Source organism: Pleurodeles waltl, chromosome 7, assembly GCF_031143425.1.
Source record: "Pleurodeles waltl isolate 20211129_DDA chromosome 7, aPleWal1.hap1.20221129, whole genome shotgun sequence".
Classification (NCBI taxonomy): domain Eukaryota; kingdom Metazoa; phylum Chordata; class Amphibia; order Caudata; family Salamandridae; genus Pleurodeles; species Pleurodeles waltl.
In genome coordinates, this window is record NC_090446.1 from 592,553,311 (window position 1) to 592,573,225 (window position 19,915).

A 19,915-nucleotide genomic window follows, 5' to 3' on the forward strand; every position below is an offset into this window, starting at 1 on the left:
TGATAACGTTTTTATTATTTGAACTTGCTGTATTTAATAAAGTGAAGAAAGGACTGCATAATCCTCACCTCCCTGTCCTTCATAGAATTGAAACTGCCCTAAATTTAGCTGGGAAATTTGTCATTCCTCTTATAAATGTCAATCATTGTATCAACTTGGACCATTCCTCTGGTCGGGCACCAATGATTATACTATTTCCGTAGATTCCTGTTATATACTGCATTCTTATGTTGCAATCAGTAACTGAGTTTGTTATAAAGCGCCATTCATGTTGCCAGCAAACGTCACTCATTAGCAATTTGGAAACGTCGCACAGAATTAACTCAATGCTTGCCAGTGAAGGGGTCCTCTTCCTTCGACCTCGCAGCACTGGCGGCTGTCAAAAGGTGGCGCACTAGCGTCCTGTGCAGTTCCCACTGTCCATCTTTAGTGCTGGCCCTGCTTGTCACATGATATACGTGTGATTTACATGCCAAACCTTTCAATGGCTAACTCTTGTCTTTGAGCCAAGCCAGTCCCGAAGCTCTACTAATATTCTAGCTTTGCCGTTTCAAGTAAGGAGGTCGGTCAACAGAACATTTAGAAGAAATTCGTAAAAGCGTTTGAAATGAGATAGTTTTAGCCCCGTTTCGGTGTAGCCCAGGATTGGATTAGTATGTGCCTTTGGGTACACTACATTGTGTATGGCCGTCTAAAAGCCAATTGAGAATCTGATAGATTCGCGTGAGGTTTGAGCGAGCAAATTTTAAAACAGCAGAGGCATGAATGCTATGTTCGAATCCATGATTGCTACTGTCTAATACAAAAAGCAGCCACTTAAGTGTTATCAATGCGTCCAAGAACAATACAACCTGGTGCGAAAGTCCGGATAAAGAAATATGTCCAACATTAAAGGACAATATAACACAAATATTATTAGAATGTATGTCCTGACGTCACCCTCAGATGCAAGTTATTAACAAAGGACCCGCCCATGTCCTGAATATCCTGTATTGTTTTCCCGCCTCAAGGCTATACGACTCATCGCCGACCTGAGTCTACACCAGTAATTATATTCCCTTGTCCAGTTTCACTCTCTTGTATTGAAGTCCCTCCTCCTCACAGCTAGCTCTCCCATTAGACCCTATTCCGCCCCTTTCCTCCACGCCTGACATCTCTCCCCTACGCAGGCGCAGTAGCCTGAGAACGTTCCTCCGTGTATGCAAGAGTCTTTCTTGCCTTTCTTGTTCCTCTCGATGCTCTACGCTCTGTTCGCTTCACGCGTCACTTCCTGTTACCAAGGGAAGGAGGGGGAGAGCGAGAGCGCGGCCCGAGGTGAGGAGGATGAGGGACTTGTGCACCGTGGGAGCGAGATGGACAATGGATCTATGGGGGCCAGATGCGCGTTAGCGAATGGACACTACTTGGGAGATAAACTGAGGGGTGAAAGCGCGGGGGAGGGGAATCTGAGTAAGGTCTGCTGGACGGGGGAGATGAACGCGAATAAATAGGCACAAATACGGTACTGTACCAGGGGTTGATAATGGAGGGCACAGGAGAGGGTGTTGATTGCTGTGCTTGGAATTAAGTAACGGCTTTGCATCGTTATAGAACTGTACTGTGGGGATAATGTGACAATCTTGTGCGGGTGGGCCATGCCTACCAAAGGAGAATGGAGAATAGATAATAGGAAGCCAGAGAAGATAAGATGATTAGCGACACTGAGAGGTTCAGCTCGTAGTAGTGGGTTACTGGAGGTGGGGGTGGGTTTGTCTATAACTGCAGACCAACACAGATGACCCGAAGATATATCACGGGGACACCTGTGTGGAGCGACGGGTTAGAGGTTTTGGAGAAGCTCGAGGTAGGGGAATATTATTCTGTTGGTTAATAGGGTTAGTATGGGAGCACTGGTGGGAGCAAGGAGGTATGTGTTGTATAGCACTTGGGCGGAAGAGCAAGCATATAAGGTCTATGTGTGGTTCATACTGTCTCAGACACTCGATGACTGTAAAATGAGTACCAAAGAATTGTACCGTTACAAGCTATTTTGGTTGTCATGAATGGGTGTGGCATCTTGCAACCCCATCGTGGTCCCTGACTGTTGCTGCTTTCTGCTGTTGATTTCTGAATTCTGTTCCCCATGTGACTGTGTTCACAGTCAACCGCACTTGTGCCGTCACAGCTCGACACCCAAGCCGGGTTAGCATGTAGGGTTTACTGTGAACATTTAGAGAAAACTCTTTATTACGTTGATTGCTATACGACAGTCTTTAGGCTCTAGAAATCCTTGTCACTCAGTAAGGAGAAACCGACCTAAGTGTAACTGAACCCCAATAGATTTCAGTTAGAAACTGGGGGCCATTGGGGTTGAGTGTCTCTTGCGCTCATCTGCGTTGGAACGCGTTTTACGCGCATGTGGTTAAGGAAAGTCTAACCTATATTTGAAGTGTTATTTCTTCAGTGAACGGTGGATACTTCTCAGTTCTAACACTGCCTCTAGTAGCATGAGCATATTGACTTCACTTCAGCGTGGTAGCAGCAAACAAATGATTACAAAAACTACTCCAGTGATGAAAGCCACCAGCAAGCAATTTCGTTTTACTGAAAGTCTTTAAAAATACTACTTCTTACAGTACTTTAAGCAGGAGTGTAGCCCCCTCACCGGATAAATATTTACACATGTCCGTGCAGATTAAGCCTTTGTAATAGTTTCTGCCACATGTGGGCACAGAAGTTGCCGAACCTTAAGAAATCGAATTTTTCGGATATCTCTTGTTGCGAAGTCTTTTTCTGAAAAAACTTCAGTGCCTGAGAGCCACAATGTATTATTGGACTGCCACAGACTAAAATTCGAATATTGTTAAAGTACTTTTGTTGACCAAGTACTTCGAAGTGTAATCCTTAAGCTTATGTTCTCGCCTTGTTTGTATTAGCTGCTAGAGTTAGATGGCTCGAGAGGAAGCAACTCGTATGCCTAGATCAGGTGCGGATGATAAATCATCCGCCACTTCTGTGGGTTTTTGCTGTCTAATTAAGCGAAGCTAAACAGCTTAGTGCATGCTGTGCTTGAAAGCTTGCGTTTGACCCAGCAAGGAGTTCTAGGGTAGTGTCAGCAATAGGCCTGCAGGGGCTCTGTCTGACGATAAGGTAAGCATTAACCTAATACATTCATTCTACGTAGTGCTTTTACCCGTGTCAGTTACCATTACAGCCTTGCCTCTTGCAAAAGAGAAGGTCGATGCGCTTACTTGCATTTTACTCTGGAGGAGACACACAACTATTTCAGAGTGCCACATATGGTTAAATGGAGAGAAGCTCCAGCTCTTTCTTGGTCTTCTTTACTTGCTAAATTGTCTTTCTTTTTACCCTTAATGGCGTAGCCAGGATATGGCACTGTATGAGGGTCCATTTAGATGGTGGTTGTGGAGATGATGGCATCCAACTTAATCGCTTTGGCATAGATGTTAAGTTGTAAGGCCTCTGAATCTTACAGTACTTTAGTGAAGGCACACAATATAGACGCACGCTTGGTATGGTATTACCAGGAATGCCATGAAAGTGGAACATGTAGTTTGCATAGAATCAAAGTTCTGTGTTGCTGGTATCTATAATTTTCTTAGTAGTTTTGAAGGGCATTGAAACAAACGCAATGGATAACGAAGTACCCGATTGCTGGATACTGATTCGTTTTTGTTGTGGCAGTTGTGTTCGTATTTTGACGCATTCCAGTGCCTTTATTTCTTGTAGATACTGATAGTCTTTCCATCTCTGTTGAAGGGCATTTGACCACGCATAACATTGAAAACATATGGTATTTAAAAACCCATCAATGTAAAACAGAATATTTATTGATTACCTGCCACTTCTTAGGAAAATAACATTCAGAAGCTTGAGTGTATCGAAAATGAAAGGACTTTTTACAGCAAAGCTTTAAAAATGAAATGTTAACAAAGGTTTAGCTTTAGTGGGGAAAGCTGTCAACTGATCACTGTTTTGATATCCACCAGACTGTGAGCCAAAATCTGTTTATTTACAGCAGTTTCACTGCCTTTTCATGTGGAAGCATTCAGTGCCACCACTAAGTGAATTTCAGTATGCGCATAATGTCTTTCATTCTGCAAAACAATGCCTGTACATCAGTGGGGTAAATGAGGGATCGTTTTTACACTCTGAATCGTGCTGCTCTGTCCTCCTCTAGGTGATTCTTTTGGGTCAGCTGCTGATTTACCTTTATCCAATCAGGTAGTTAAGCAGTATTGCATGCAAAATTCCTGCGGTTGGGAGGCAGTCTTCTTAGTTGACACGTTTTCGGGTCTACAATGTTTTTTGGGAAATCTTAATAAGACAGGTTCTTTGAAGGGAGAGTGAGGTTTCTTTTTTTATTCACTTTATACTGACTTGTCTGTGGTTGTTTGTCCTGTAAATACCATCTGGAGAGGATGGAAAGATCAATGACCACCTTCTCTTTGCTTGCGCCTTGCTGTTGAGCCACACCACTGTCAGTAGACGACTTCAAAAACATTCTTGTAATCAGGGTATTTTTCTGCTAATCCTCCGACCTGTGAGAATCATCAGAAAATAACAACTAGATGCTGCCTAGAGGGAGCTATAAACCTCCTGGAGAAATCATCTAGGTGAAGGCTATCTCCATTTTGTATTTTTTTCGATGAGAGTGTTTTGTCACCCCATCCTACTCACAACATCACTTGAATGGTGTCTTTGGAGATGCACAGAGAGCTCATAAGCTAGTCAACTTGGACCTCTCCTAGTAGACTAGACAAAACATTAGGGAAGGGAGTGCCAAGGCACGGTCCTCTAAAAGGGGACTTAAAACTACCACAGTCCAATAAAAAGAAGTCACAATCCACATGTCCTACAGTGATTCTTTTCTTGAGTTCATCCTTTAATAGGCAGATTTAGGCACTAGGAAGAAAAATGAAACTATATTTTAGCTGAAGATCCTTTAAACACACCACTGTTTAATAATAATACTATTGTATATAACCTACTACAGCAAAAAAACAAGAGGAAATTGACTTTAGACAACATTATACCTAGAAGCGGAAAAGAGGGTTGTTATCATCAAGAGGGAAGATTGACCTCGCCAATATGTTTGATAGTTTCAGCTGAGGAGGATTGTCCCCAAGACCACCGAATTCTTCCTATAATGGTACCGAGTATAGCTTAGGGTGTGTGTGTGTGTGTGTGTGTGAGAGAGAGAGAGAGAGAGAGAGAGAGATACTCAGACGACTCGTAAGTTAGTGCCTACACCATCGTTGGTGGTGCCACGTCATAAGGACCCTTATATCTCTACAAGACTGCTGGATTAGGACCAGCAGAACCCCTAATTGTAGGAGACTTAGTCATTCCCCCACCAGTTGGCAACTGTCAGCCCAGCCCTTCCGGCTTCCTAGCAGCACCCCACCAAAACACAAACAGTAAAGGTGATTTCTGGCAGCCTAGCTCACAGACTCTGAAAACCTCTCAGGGAAATTGCGGTGCAACAAGTCTTACCCTTTTCTCTCCGTAGAAATAAGTCTCTTATACACACAGGCAAGAAAAAAGATGCAGGATAGTTTTCAGTATGTTTATTGAAAAGACTGCATTCTACAATAAAATGCATGAGCTCCAATGATAAGGATAACGACGGGACAAAATCAGGATTGTGAGAATAAGCAATGTGAATATGAACAGTCCCAACATTTTGCAATAAACATGAACGAACATACAGATTCCTCCCTAAAGAGAGCAAGGTATGATAAACCTAATCTTCCCAAGCCATGTCCATGAGAAGTGCCCTAACCCCCATTACCTTAGAACAAGGTCGGCCTCCAGTCTTCAAATAAGGTGGTGTAGAGACAACAAATGCTGAGGTCTGCCGTAGAGTGACAAGCAGTATGGATGGAATATCCTAGGTGGAACTCCCTCTAATGGCCTATTCTCACAAAGTGTTTTTGTAAGGCCCATGTTATTGTCTGTGCAGACAGTCTGATCTGTGTATGTATCTAAGTGCTAGAGTCTGTGCGCAAACTTGTGTCACCAATCTAATAACAAAATGCCTGACATGTTCACGTTCTGTTCTTGTCTAACGTGAAGCAAAAGGACATGATGACAATTCACTTGGTACATTACTGATAATGACGCTTTCACAGAATGGCAACTGAATAAAAAAATAAAATCATTTCTTCTAACGTGCAAGAACTTCAAGCAATGCTATACATGAATAATGAAACAGAGCATGTTTAGCTAGGTAAAAGGGCACAGGTCTGCAAGCTGAAGCTAAGCAAAAATTCTATACCCAGACAAACTAAAATAGATCCACAACAACAGGTCTGGAAAATCATTACATACAATACTTATGTATGTATCATTTTAGCTAGCTCGTCTGATTACATTGGGAATCGCTTGTCTTGTCATGCTTACTAAGTATTTTATTGTTAGAGGGATCTATATTACTTATTGTGAGTTAATGCTGGCTGCTTTGCTTCAGAGAGCGGTGTCCTTGTTCTGAGGTTGAGATTACTATTTTGTCACAATTAAGAGCCCTGAGTCAAGTTTAGGGAAACTGCTTGGAAATATATAAACATTAAAAAAACAAAAAACTTTTCATTGCCAACATCACCTCTTACTGTATTGGGCTGGATCGCACCATTCCATGCATGTTTGAAGATCAAGAGTTGCTGAGATTGGTTGCTTGAACATGGTTTTGAGATTGCATATAATATTGTCAATGTGGTGTTTTTGAAGTAGCAATATGTTTTTTTCTTTTGACTAGATACCAGTTTGTTTTGTGTAAAGTGCCCTGTCTCAGTCCTTCAGGTCACCACAGTTTTGTCATACATGACTGGTTGCTTAAATATTGCATACTGATGTTTTTTTTTTTTTTTTAATTCAACCAGTACAGTGTTCCCAATCCGATTAACTGTGGAAGGGAGTAAGCAGCTCTGAGTTCACAAACACATCACCTTTGTCACAATAAAGAGCAGAAAGGGAGACATTAAGGACGGTAAGTGACGGTGTAAACAATGGTTAAGAGAAATGATGTCTTATGTTTCAAAGGAAAACACTTTCCATCTAGAAGGAGCTTATGTTAACTACTTTAAGGCAGTGTTGGGGGCTTCTCGCATATGTTAGAAGGATAACACTGACTTTGTAACATTGTGAAGGGAAGTGCATATTCTTGATTCCCGAGGCTGCAAATAAAGTTTAGGAATAAGGTTTGGTTGCTGCCTTGATTTCGCACCCCTGTTTTGTTTCACTGCTAACCGAGCTGAAATACATACACACTGAAAAGACTCTCTGGAATGCAACTCTTAGTCTGGGAAATACATCCAGTAAATCACTCTGAAAGGCTTGTAAAGGAAGGTCAGTACAACTGGAAGTGCATGTTCAAAATGTGCGCAACAATGAAATGAAGACATGTACAAGGAATCTTCAATCTATAAACAGCAATTACATATGCACATATGTGTATATAAAAACATGCACAATGCAAAGCAGATAATTTGTAAAAAATAATCACCATGGGGCACAGTTGCTCCTTCATCTTTCACCCACCAACTTCAAGTCGTAGACCCCAGATTGACTGCCAAGAGAAAGAGATCTAATCTCCCCTCACGGGAAGGATGACAGGCATCAGCATCCTGGCCCTGACCGAGGTCTCCGAATCACTTCACCGTCAATCCTGGGTCTCTTATATACCTTAAACAAGTCAGAGAGGCGATTTCTAGAAGACCCCCCCCCCCCCCTCGCTCCACAATTTGTTGTTAAAAAATGCTGGCTACTTTAGGTCAGTTTTGAAAGGAATACGTCGGAACTGGCCAAAATTCCAAGGTGCTCTCCCAAAACAAAACTGTTCCCTGCCGTATCATAAACATTACCCGAGCACATTCTTATCAGCCTAACTCCCCCATGTTATGCCTTAGCTCTTGATGAGAAAGAACACCCAGACACGTTGAACAAAAACGTGAGCAAAAACCACATTGCATAACATGGGCACAGAATAATACTTGCATCTTCTGCACTTCTAACATCTGCACCTCTAACGTGGCAGTGACTAATGCTAAAATAGGCAAAATGAAGCTGGTGGTCACTAATGTGACAGTGTGCTTCTAGGTTAAGTGCAACATGGAGTCAGTGGTCAAAACACAAATATAATTACAACCCACGATAGCTATGCCTTCTGAGATTTATGGGCCCTTCCTGGGAACCTGACTTTTATGGTTAGAATCCAACCACAGGTGGACATCATAGCGGCTCTCTCACTGGACTACAGGGATTTTGTTGCTCCTGTGTGATTAGTTTCCTCCTTGCAGAAAATTAACTGGGCCTTGTGCCCATCTTCTTTCATGTTGGATGGGGGAGGGGTGGTGCTGCTTCTTTCCTCTCTGGTCAGTTGAACTATGTCGTCTTCTGGTCAACCACAGCAGCAAGAGTTCTCTTATCATGAGGGTTGGGGGGTGGCAAAGGAGGGTGGCCAAGCTGGTGGCTGCATGGAATGCACTTTGCTAAGCTCCATGCAAGACCCTGTTTAATACAGTATTTATCCTGCATGCTGAGCAGCATCTCGCCGCTACAGTTATTTCTTGTTGCTTCCTGAGTGTGGCCTCGTGGTCTGGGTGACAGTTGCCAGACGAGCAGCGCTGCTGTATCGATCCCGCAGGGGTTGGAGTGACCTACCTCAGCAGCCGCAGATGACCACTTGCCTGGCAGTGCTGTGGAGATGGCACAGCACCGATGGAGCAGATTGGGCCACCGGATGCTTGTGGCAGGTTTGAGAGAGATGCTCCTGATCGCCATTGTGCTCCTATATGTGCACTAGTGGATGGCGCAGTGGAGCGAGCAGCCCTGTGTTGACAGGAAGCGATTGTGCTGACCTAACTGGTCTTGAAGTCGGTGGGCCAACTGCCTGCCCTGTGGGTTGATTGGAGACACTGTAAAGTCCACTTGCAGGGCCTTGAGTGTGTGGGCCGAGTAATTGTGCCGGGCCCACTGAAGAGCGTCAGTGCATTGACTGGCGGGGCGCCTTCTGCACCTCAAGTGTTACCCTTCACCTTGCTAGAAACTTGCTTTGTTGCGACCCCCTGAGAGACAACTGGCTACAATCTGATTGGCCGGCCCTGCTGTTTTCTTCCATGATACAGGTGGTCTGATGGATGTGCCATTGTGGGATGGATCCGCATCACACTGCGATTGCGTTGTCCTAATGCAGAGGAGAGCTTCATGGTTGGTGGTTGATAGTTCCTTAGATGGGGACCTGTCGTGTTGGTGGCTATTTATGCTAGTGTTATCTTGTGGCAGATTGGAGAGAGCGTTGCATTTTCTCCCATGGCACTTGCGTACAGAGATCCTACTGGAACCACCCTGCAGAGACACAATAGGCACTTGTGTTAAGCAATATTTTGGGGGGAATGAAGATTCTGTTTCGGTTGTGACTATTGAGTGGGACCCCTTTAAGGCATTAAGCTATGGTCATTGCGTTGAGACTACATGAAGCACTCAACCAATACTGGGTTACAGTTTATTAGCTGTAGAACGGAAATGCATAGCTGAAAATGAAGCAGGTGGATCACAGTACTCCAGATGTTGGATTCAAGCCTTAAGTAAGGAACACCCGGAAAAGGGGCATAGGCTTCAAATGGTGAACTACAGAGCCCCCAAGTCCCAGCAACATGTGGAGGGGGGACAAGCTGGATCAGGTTCTCGCCTGGTTATTGAGGTTAGAGACCCCAAAACCATAACAGGGGCTGTGAGAACGCAGGCAGAACTGGTGCAGAATACTTGATTGGGTATAAATGAGGCCTTTGCAGATTATTTTTGTGCGTTATACACTGCACTACAGGGGACTGATGATCTTCAGGTGAGCTTCTGGATCTATTTAATCCCTTTGATTTTGGTGGATTCACTACACGTGCAGGAAGTGAAAGAGCCCATAAGCCTCGAGGCAGGGCAGGTAGCTTTGGCTGAAATGGCTGGTCATGTACTATGAGTCAAAGAGGTCTGGTTAATTACCTCAGTCTCTCCCAGAAGCCTTGATAGTCGTACTTCCGAAAACCTGGGAGAGATCCTAAGAGAGGTTGATGGTGTTGCGTGACAGAAAAAAAATAAAAGGATCTGAGCCCAGAGATGCTTGGCTAGATCAAGTTGTTATATACTAACCCAGTAGCTAGACTGCGGAGAGATCGGGTGATGGTGCATACATTTCCTATATGCAAGGGCATGACGGATGCCCCAATCTCCACTTACCTTAACCTAACATGCATGCTTCGTACTCATGCCCCTGGCAGTGAAAATTCACAATATCTGGCATATAGGGGCCCGGTGTGCAGATGACTGATTTAAACTTGATATGTGGTAATATGGGTAAGGTGCTTATGGCTTGTCATCAGTCTGTCCTCTTCTAGATAAGCCCACCTATCTCCCCTTTGTGACGTGTGGCAATAGCCAAGATGTTGATTCGCCCTCTATTTCTATACTTCTTTGCAGCCTTACCAGTGCAGCTCAAGAAACCCTTATTTGTGGACTTGCATGGTTTACTTTCAGTTTTAATAGGGGGCACAGACAGGAATCGTGTCACTGAGTAAAGTGCCACAGCAATAGGGACATGGGGGCTTGGTTGTCCCCACCTATGAGATATATTTTTCTGCAGCCCAGTTGCAGTAACTGATGCTTTAGCTGAACGATGACATGAATCAGAAGAGATCAGACCTGCTCTGGATTTTACATGAACCCCCATGGGTGAATCGTTGCTAGACTCCGATTACTCGACAACGAGATTACGCAAATTGGCGACCATGGCAACAACCTCTTGGTATTGCTGTGTTGCGGTTCGGGGGGTGGGTAGCCCTTCATATACGCTTGCCTATTTGGGACTTACCTATGATAGCAGCCAACCAAGGCACATGCTCGAAGCAGGAGCACACACGTTGAGTGATTAGTACACTGCGGATGGCCCATACACATATCAGGACATGCAGAAGCATTATTGGGTGAAGCCAGGCCTATTCTTTTCCTGTTTTCGTGGGGGGCCCCAGCGGTTTTGGTGGCTGGATGGACTAGTTCGGCCGCATTAGATGCACCACAATGTATGCTGGAGCATGGACAGGAGAGGAGGAAAATCCCATATTCGACATCACTAACATAGCAACTACTGAGGCACAAGGCTCCAAAAAACTTTAGGAGAGTTGCTTAGGCTTGGAGTTGCTGGACACATGGTGGTTTCGTGCATTGGCACAAATCAAACAAGTGTTGAGGATAGAATGTACACAATTTAAACATGTCCATCAGACCTACCTTGCCCCTGCTTGCATATATTGTATGTTTCCCTAGGCATTCTCTGATCGATCCAGATGTAAACAGCAGATGCAGACTTTTACCATATTGTCTGGAACTGCCCTTAGTTATTGTAGACTTCCGGTAAGGCCGTGGATATGGTGAAGAGCCCGATGCACCAGCCACTTACATTGGTCCCCAAGACTTGTTTGCTAAGTTTAATGCCTAGGACAAAGAAAGGAAAGTATGGGCTTCATTTAATTGGTCTGGTAATAGTTCTGTATTAGTGCTGCATTGTAGTCGCCTTGAGATTCCCTCTCTGCAGCACATACTGTTGTATGATCACATGCTATTCTGTATCCTGGCCTCTATTGTTTAGTTTGGAATATTAAATGCTCTGTACTTAAAGAAATTTGGTTTCAGAAAAATGACGTGCAACCAAAACCAACAATGCATCAACATGCAGAACTCAGCCTTAAATTATTTTGTCTGACCTCTGATCGTGAGCTAAAGTTGGATGCACCACCTTTGAAGTTGTCCAATGGCCATACAAAAAAAAACGAACAGGGCTTTCATACATGGCAACAGAGAGGCCATGGTACCAAAAAACATCCACAGCACGGTGGACTCTTTGGCATCAGAAGACATCAAATCTGTACCCTTTCAAATCCTGAGCACTTATCTTCCAGGTTGTACTAGACTAACTCCTTTTTTTGGGACAGAAGAAATGCCATTTCAGTTTTGTCCTTGCCAGTGGGTATGTAATCTGTGCCTTCATCGAGGTCAGACTAAGAAAGCTATTTGAAATGTGAGCCCTTAATGTGTAAATTAACTATCTGGAACCTTTGTGACTGTAGATGGGCATACCACTTCATGGAGTTGAAAGATGAGAGGAAATTGCTTCAGTGGTGCATGAGGACTTTGATGATGACAAACTCTTATAGTCCCTCTAACTAAGTTAGGGAAAGAAGTGCCGTTTTCATACGGAGGGGTCAGTTGAAGATTTTGTAACTGCATGAAGCAAATTTACAGAGATACAGACACTGCATCTCAGGTTACAAAACAAGCACTACCACAACACATCAAAAGCATCCTCAACCCCAAAAAGAGCCAGAGGACAAAAGTGTGGATTTATTGACACACTCACACAATAATACTGCTGATACGACACATTTGTGAAAAAATGTGACACCTAGAATAGAACACAAATACAAAGCTGCATTTCAGAATCCTCTTTGTATTCATTGTCATGTCTTTTCTGATTCAGTGCTAGTTCACACAACCCAGAAAAGATGGATTAATCGCAATGCCAAAGAAGCACCAGCTTCTGACAGGGAAAGCAAATGTCTTTCTTAATGATGTGTGGAAGAGTAGCCATGGATGCAGTGACTTTGTGGTTCTTTGCCACATCTCATCTATTCCTAAGCCAATATGACTTTACAATGAGCTCTCATCCAGCATCTTCCAGAAAAATATCAGAGTAAAGAAATTGTCCCAATGTAAACATGAGCTGATCTCTCAATCCTGTAAGGAGGGCATGCTGTAAAATCAACACCAGCATCCTTTTTAAGCCCCCATGCCTATCTATGCATTTCCTGGTTCTGTCCTGAAGTACAGCAGTACTATGAGTGTTTTTAGGGCCATTAACAAATGCAGTGATAGATACCTCCCAATAGGAAAGCCTTTTAAGGCACACCATCCTGTCAGCAAAAACTGGAACTGCAGAATCCATCCCAAAACCACTCCCCTCAGAGGAAATGTTCTTAAGGGGAAGGTTGAGTCCACCTACGGCATCCAAGCAGGGAGACTCTGGACATTCCCCAGGTCCCAAAACATCAGTGAGAGGAAGGCTTAGGGGCAACCGCCCCCACCCCACACACACACAGAATGAAGGAGAGTAACTTTAGGCAAATGGATACTATCCACTGTGCTATATGCTACTCCAGAGTACACAACAGTGAAAGTGCAAAATCAAAAGAGAACCATCACTGTTGTTGCTGGTAGAAATGAGCTGGCAAGCATGTAGCAATGGAGTTAGTTCTGTTCATTCAGAGAGTTCTCTGAAAGTACTTATTTTACTCCTTTAGCCAAATTAGTACAGCATATTGGGTTCCCTTTTGGGTGCAATGCTTGTCTAACATGAAGAAACAGTTTCTCAACTTCCATCAGTTTGGATCACCATCTGCAGCCAGTGCAACACTGAATACCTAGTTGGCTCAAGCTTTCCCAACTTTTGAGAGAGTACATGCATTTCAGAGACTGATTGCAGTTTTCCAGATGTATTAATCTCTGACACAATAATGCTGCTTAAGTTGTGCATGATGGCTTTGTGATAGTTCCTAGTCCATTCTTGTAAATGTATCGATTTTAAGAGTGCGTAGTGTTCTAAAGGGGCATGAAGATCAGATGGTTTGTGGGGGTGGGTTGGGTCTAGTGCTGACATCTCCGATCAAGCCCAACTGCTCTGTTGGAACACTCAATCTGATGGTAGGGCAACACCATAGATCCCCTGGTGCAGATACGGAGAATCCATTCATGAAAATAGACCAGCGTTGAGCAACTAATCAACATTGTGTTGGAATTAAAAGCAGTGCTTCTGGTACTAAAAGTTTTCAAAGCACATGTGCTTCAGAAATGTGCTGATATGCACCATCATGTCGACCATATATTGTATTTTGAAACTGGGAGTGACACTCTCCCTACTTGGGTCTCAAATTTCAGGAGAGAAATGGCACTAAATTTCAAACGCACATATCCACTTCCTGACAGAACATGTTCTTCGCAAAGCTGATCTACTTGTTCCATTGATTGCAGAAGTTGTACGAAAAGTGCAACAGTCACCCATGGCCTTTAAATTAGTTGCACCAACATGGCCCATACAGATATATTACTCTCAATTTCTTGACCTGTCCATGCAGCTTCTTTACAAGCTCAGGCTTTGACCAGAGTTGTGGCGCATGTCAAAGTGCAATTAATAGTCCTAAACCAAAGTTACTTATAATTGTAGTGATTTGGCTGAAGTCTTAGAATTTGGATCCCTCTTCTTAATGAAGCACACCAGCCTTGTTACATTATTGTTCTGTGCTGCGAAGTTGAAAAATATGTTAATGGCTGTTCATGAGCCTCTGTACACCTACTCACTGGCACTCCAGTGCACATTTGTATATCGTGCAATATTTTATTTTGTTATCAAAGCTGAACTGGCCTACACTATTCAAGTTAATTTGTGAGCACTAGCTGTATACTTACTTTCTGTTTGGAATATCACAGACACTAAAGCTTTCTGGGAAGGGTTAATAGGAATGGTTCCATCAAGTGCACCCTTCATCTTTTTGGGAAGTCAACATTTCCCTAACAAGAATTACGAGGTGCTATTTGTACCACTGCCTTCATGCTTACATCAGGGGTTAATATCAAAGGTTGAATTTCTGATAGAAATCACTTCATTGCGCAGAGCTGGTGAACCCTAAGCGCTGATCAGTGAAAGAAATTTGGATTCCAGTCCACAAAGACACAGTAGTCTTAAACCCACACATCAGCGATTCATTAGAAAGGTTGGATCACCATTTAACTGCGATTGCGTAATTGACATCCCAGCCACATCCTTGATGCAGGGCAGAAATAGCAGCACTGGATTTCAAACTGTTGTATGTCATTGATCTGTCCATGCCATTAAGTCAGACAAAGGTTATTTGTCTTCTTGGCAGCCACACACCTTGAGAAACAAATTCCGACAGACAGCAAAGCAATATGAAGTTTTCAATACCCATGAAAATACAACTCGCAGACTTTTCACAAGAAGATTTAGCATGTTAAAAAGGCGCCACACCTATACTGATAAGGTAAAGTACAATAATGCAAGGTGGAGGATGAATGCTGATACAGTGAGGGTTTCAGCTATATGATTGCAAGTCATTCTGAAAACTTAGTTACATTTCTAAAGTAAGCATCTAGTAATATTCTAAACTCAACAGTAGATGGCAGGGTGATGCTCCTCATGTGAAACTACAATACAGCCAGGTGCAAACAGTTGTTTACAGGCAAGTAACATTTTCCATTTTGGTTACTTTAATCACTTTCATTAATTCAACCTTGATGTTGCAGAGAACAGTTATTCTCTCTTCTTTGGTACAGATATTGAGAACAATGGCACAATGAGGTGAAGAATGGTATCAACTAAAATGCAGATTTATTGCTATCTAGAATTAATATTTGTGAACATAGCCTGTTGCCTTTGCAGTGACCAAAAACCTTTGGCGTAACAGTTCGATTAAATTATGTAGTGGTTCTTGGCGGGTGACATTTCTGTATGCTTTTTAGTGTGGCACCTGTCTCAACCTCTGTGAGTTATAGAGGGTGTGTTGAACGTTTCAGGCGAGTGATGTATCTTCATGTGTGTCTACGTCTGAGGTCAATGTACTTTTATCTTCATTTTTAGGGCTCGCCTAACACTGTGCATGCGCTGTCGCTTGTTAGGCACCTTATTAGCTTAAAGGGACTTAAACCCTACTTATTGCTTTCCATTGGCTGGCTTCATCGCCATTTATGTTTCTTTGATTTTGTTTAATTAGTGTGTGTTTGTTCCTCCTAAAACTCATGCCCAAAGTATTGCTTTCGTTCTCATGCAGTGTGCTTCTGTTGCTCGTGCTTTGATGGCGGCTCTATTTTTGTTCTTTGGAGCAAGTACTCCATAACACTGCATGCATTTGCTGGTTGTCTGTTTCTGTCCTGTGCCCTCCTGTTTCAATCACTCTTCACAGTGGCAAAGAGTTTATTTTCAGAATGCAAGTGTTAAGTGTATATTTTTTTAAATAGTTGTTTTTGATCTATGATGGACATTGTCTTTCTGTCTTGTATTTGCACACCCCTTCCGTCCGTCTGTTTGACCTTTGTCTCACCCATCCAGTCCTCCGCTCCTGTGGCTTTTTAGGTTTATCCTTTGCGCGCTGCTTGTGAAATCTTTTGTTATTAAAGAAAAGAAAAAAAACGTTAACAGGGGCTTACCAATAACCAACCCCTTACACACCTGAACTTACCATTGGGTTACTCAAACCATTGCTCTGATAGGCCAGCATGTTGGTTCTTGTTGTCTTGGCTGATCTTGCTGTTAAGTTGCCTTTGGACCAAGTACACCTTTCTGGTCACTTCCCATTGGACGCTGGCTAGTGTCCCTCTGGCTAAGACACTGAACGTACTTCTTTTTAGGTCGAGCCTAGGCAGCGCGCATGTGCTGTCTGCAAGACACGCTGTATTTAGTCTATGGGCTTTAACCACACCCACTATTGCCAATTGTTCGTTGTGCTCGTCTTAAATGCGTCCTTTTTTTATTGGTTCATTTTTCTAAATGTCCCTCCTTTGTGTGCTTAGTTCCCTCCCAGACGATTTTACCATGAGAAAATTTTGGTTGCCCATCACACCGCTTTCATGCTTCCTCCTGTTAAAGTGTGTGATGGCCTGTCCTCCCGCCTGGGCATTGCAGCCCTAGTGTTATTTTGGTTGTCCATAGCAATGTGTTCACACCACACCAGTGAGGTACCTCTGTTCTGATAGACTTAATTGATGTTTGCCAAGCCACTTTTCCCTCCACTGCTGTTTTAGAAATAATTGGGTCTTTGTGCATATTTTGCTCCCCCCGTCAGACACAAGCTCATCCACTTTCAGTCTTGCTTATTCTAAAGACCTCTAAACAGTGCTGCAGCTGCTTCTCTGGCCCCAGTGATAAATCCTCATTCTTAATCTTATAGGCAGTGCTGCTTGCTTCATCTCTGGTCCTGTTGGTAATTCCATTTTAAGTCCTCTAGGCAGTGCTGCTAGCTGCTTCTCTAGTCCCAGTGCTAATTCTTCATTCTTTGTCCTGTAGACAATGCTGCAGCAGCTTCTCTGGTCCTAGTGGTAATTCCTCTTCCTCAGTTCTCTAGGAAGTGTTGCAGGCTGCTTCCCGGTGTTCAGTGGTAATTCCTCATTCTAAGTCCTCTACACAATGCTGCAAGCTGCTTCTGTGGTCCCAGTGGTAATTCCTCATTCTCAGTCCTGTAGACAATCCTGCAGCTGCTTCTTTGGTTCCAGTGGTAATTCCTCATTCTAACTCCTCTAGACAGTGCTGAGTTGCTTCTCTGGTCCCAGTGGTAATTTATCATTCTAAGTCCTCTAGATAGTGCTGCAGCTGCTTCTCTGGTCCCAGTGGCAATTTCTCATTCTTAGTGCTCCAGGAAGTGCTGCAAGCTGCTTCTTTGGTCTCGTTGGTAATTCCTCATTCGTAGTCCTGTAGACTATGCTGCTAGTTGCTTCTCTGGTCCCAAAACACATAGGTAAAAGATGTTGTCATTCACAACTCCCGATAGCTCTAACACTCACAAATATGAGACCTATTACATTACAGATGCTTGTTTCTTTCTGTATGCTGTCTTCTTTATTCGCTGACATCTTCTTTCTTCGTTGCTGTCTTGTCTCTTCATCTCCGTCTTTTTTTTTCATTCTGCATGCCGTCTTGTCTTCTTTCTTCGCTGTCTTGTCTTTTCGTTGCTTCTTCTTTCACATGTCTTCTCTTTTCGCTGACTCCCACATGCTGTCTTTCTTCTTCCCTGTCTTCTTTGTTCTTTACCGCATGTCTTCTCTTCTTTCTTCGTTGACTTCTTTTTTTCTTTACTGCATGCAGTCATCTGTATTCCTTCTTCGCGGTCTTCTTTTTTTTTTCTGCGTACCCTCATGCCAATAGGTTTCGTCTTTTTGTTTATTCTTTCTATCTAACTTGATTACAAATATTAGAAAAATATTATAATGTTTGTATTACATTTGATAAACCATTAATGGTTTATCAAATTTAAAACTAAAACACGCATTATCATAACATTTATCTGATATTTTAGATTCCAGTTTGATTAGAAAGAAAAACTAAAAGCTAAGGCTATTGGCTTTGCCTGTGCTTGTTTGGAGTATGCGTCTCATCTAAATTTGTCTCACTTTTTGTTGTTTTAGTTGTGTTTCAGACATATTTGTTCTTGTTGCTCCCTCTCTCTCCATTCATCCATGTTGCCTTAACGCTCTTCCTCCCTGCATCCATCTGTATGCCTTTGCCTCCATCCCACCCTCCATCTCAGTGGCTTTTGACCCCTCTCTCTGTTACCATACTACACCATGACAAGCCATACCATACTATACCATACCATGACATGCCGTACCAAGCTATAAAATGACTGGCCATATGATGCTACAAAGTGACATACCATACCATATTGAACAATGATCGGCCATACCATACTATACAATGCATGGCTTCTACGCTGTTGTTCAACCTAGTAAAAAAAAAAAACATAAAAATTGAATAAGCCAGTGGATCTCGCACAAGGGAGGCCTCATGGCTTTGTCAATGCTTCTTGGCAGTAGAGCAGGGTCTTTGTAAAGAGACATGTTACCACAAAAGCCTATTTGCTACCAAGATTTGCTTCCTATACAATCAAATTATGAGACAAGTGCTTAGAATACTGAGTCGTTGTACATTCAATGTTAACTTATGCGTTTGTCTTTCTGCCAGCCAGTGCAGATTGAAGTGTTTTGTCTACCTCTGATCTTGGGGTGGGGGCTGAGTCTGGGGCAGAAAACAAATTTGGGAGATGCCTTAGTCAAGCTCTGGATATTTGTGTTGGACTAGAGATGGTAATATGCACCTTCTTTGTGCTGCATGTATCGCATGTGCTTCAAGTCCTTAATTTCACAGACCAACTCATCTTCATGGTGAAGCATTGTTCCCTTTTATAACTTGAAAATTTTCTCTATGAATTTTCATTCTGGTTATTACAAAAATGTTTTTTTTTATTTATTTTTTTTATGTTGTGTCTAAATGACCTATACTGGTCCGTGATTACTGATTGGGGGTGGAAGAAAGTCAAACCTGCAACACGAAGACAAATCTATTGAGCGTGGGTCAAGTGGTACAACAAGGCTCCAGTATCTGTGCATACCTCAGGAGTTTTATTTCACAGTTTGTCTGTATGATAGTTGTGCTGCGATTCAGTGTTAGCTCATTCAATATTAGGTTTCACATAGGAATGAGGAGAATTAAAGGATGTCTATTTGTAAACATTCAGAGATGCAGAATTGTACAATGATGGAATCTTTTTACCATGGAGATGCAGTGGACTGCAATCTTTATTCTGGATCTTGGACTGGTGTTAATGTTTTCCTAAAAACTGGGCTTTCTACTGTCTTTTACATCCCTCATGTTTGACAAAATAAATGTATATACATCGGTGTTGTTAACAACATTGATATCTATGTTGATTTTACTGCTTTTTGCTTACTCAGTTTAGCAAATTCCTTTTTGAAGCACAGTACTACAGTCTATAGATGAGACTGGCAAGAGTCGTTTGCCAGATAAATGCCATGTTATGCTTGCAAGTTTTCATGCTTACTGTGTAGTACATCGAAACAAAAAAACTTTATCAAGTCAATTTGAGCTTTCTTCGCTTTAGTAGGCGACCTATATACAATCCAGTTGGGGCTGACCATTTTCAGGGATGTCATATTCTTATAGCCCGACGGCCAGGTTATATTGTTTGGGTTCAAGGGCAACACTTTTACATTGTCGGAGGACAAGTGGGTCCAAACCCCTTAAGCACAAAGCTTTGCCTTCCAATTTACAGTACTGATCTGTGAAAGAGGATTG

The 19,915-nt window shown here is 42.8% G+C and overlaps 1 protein-coding gene across 6 annotated transcripts in view; it reads left to right on the top strand.

Moving 5' to 3' along the window:
* The first annotated feature begins 1,200 nt into the window (after positions 1-1,200).
* LOC138304418 (C-terminal-binding protein 2) overlaps positions 1,201-19,915 on the top strand; it is a 200,388-nt gene continuing 181,673 nt past the window's right edge. For 3 of the 6 annotated variants that reach the window (XM_069244433.1, XM_069244439.1, XM_069244437.1), the window contains exons 1-2: positions 1,201-1,314; positions 6,882-6,988. The gene's annotated coding sequence lies outside the window, so the exon portion shown is untranslated. Of the gene's footprint in view, positions 1,844-6,881; positions 6,989-19,915 lie in introns of all 6 variants that reach the window. The other 3 variants (XM_069244434.1, XM_069244438.1, XM_069244435.1) reach the window with 2 other exon arrangements.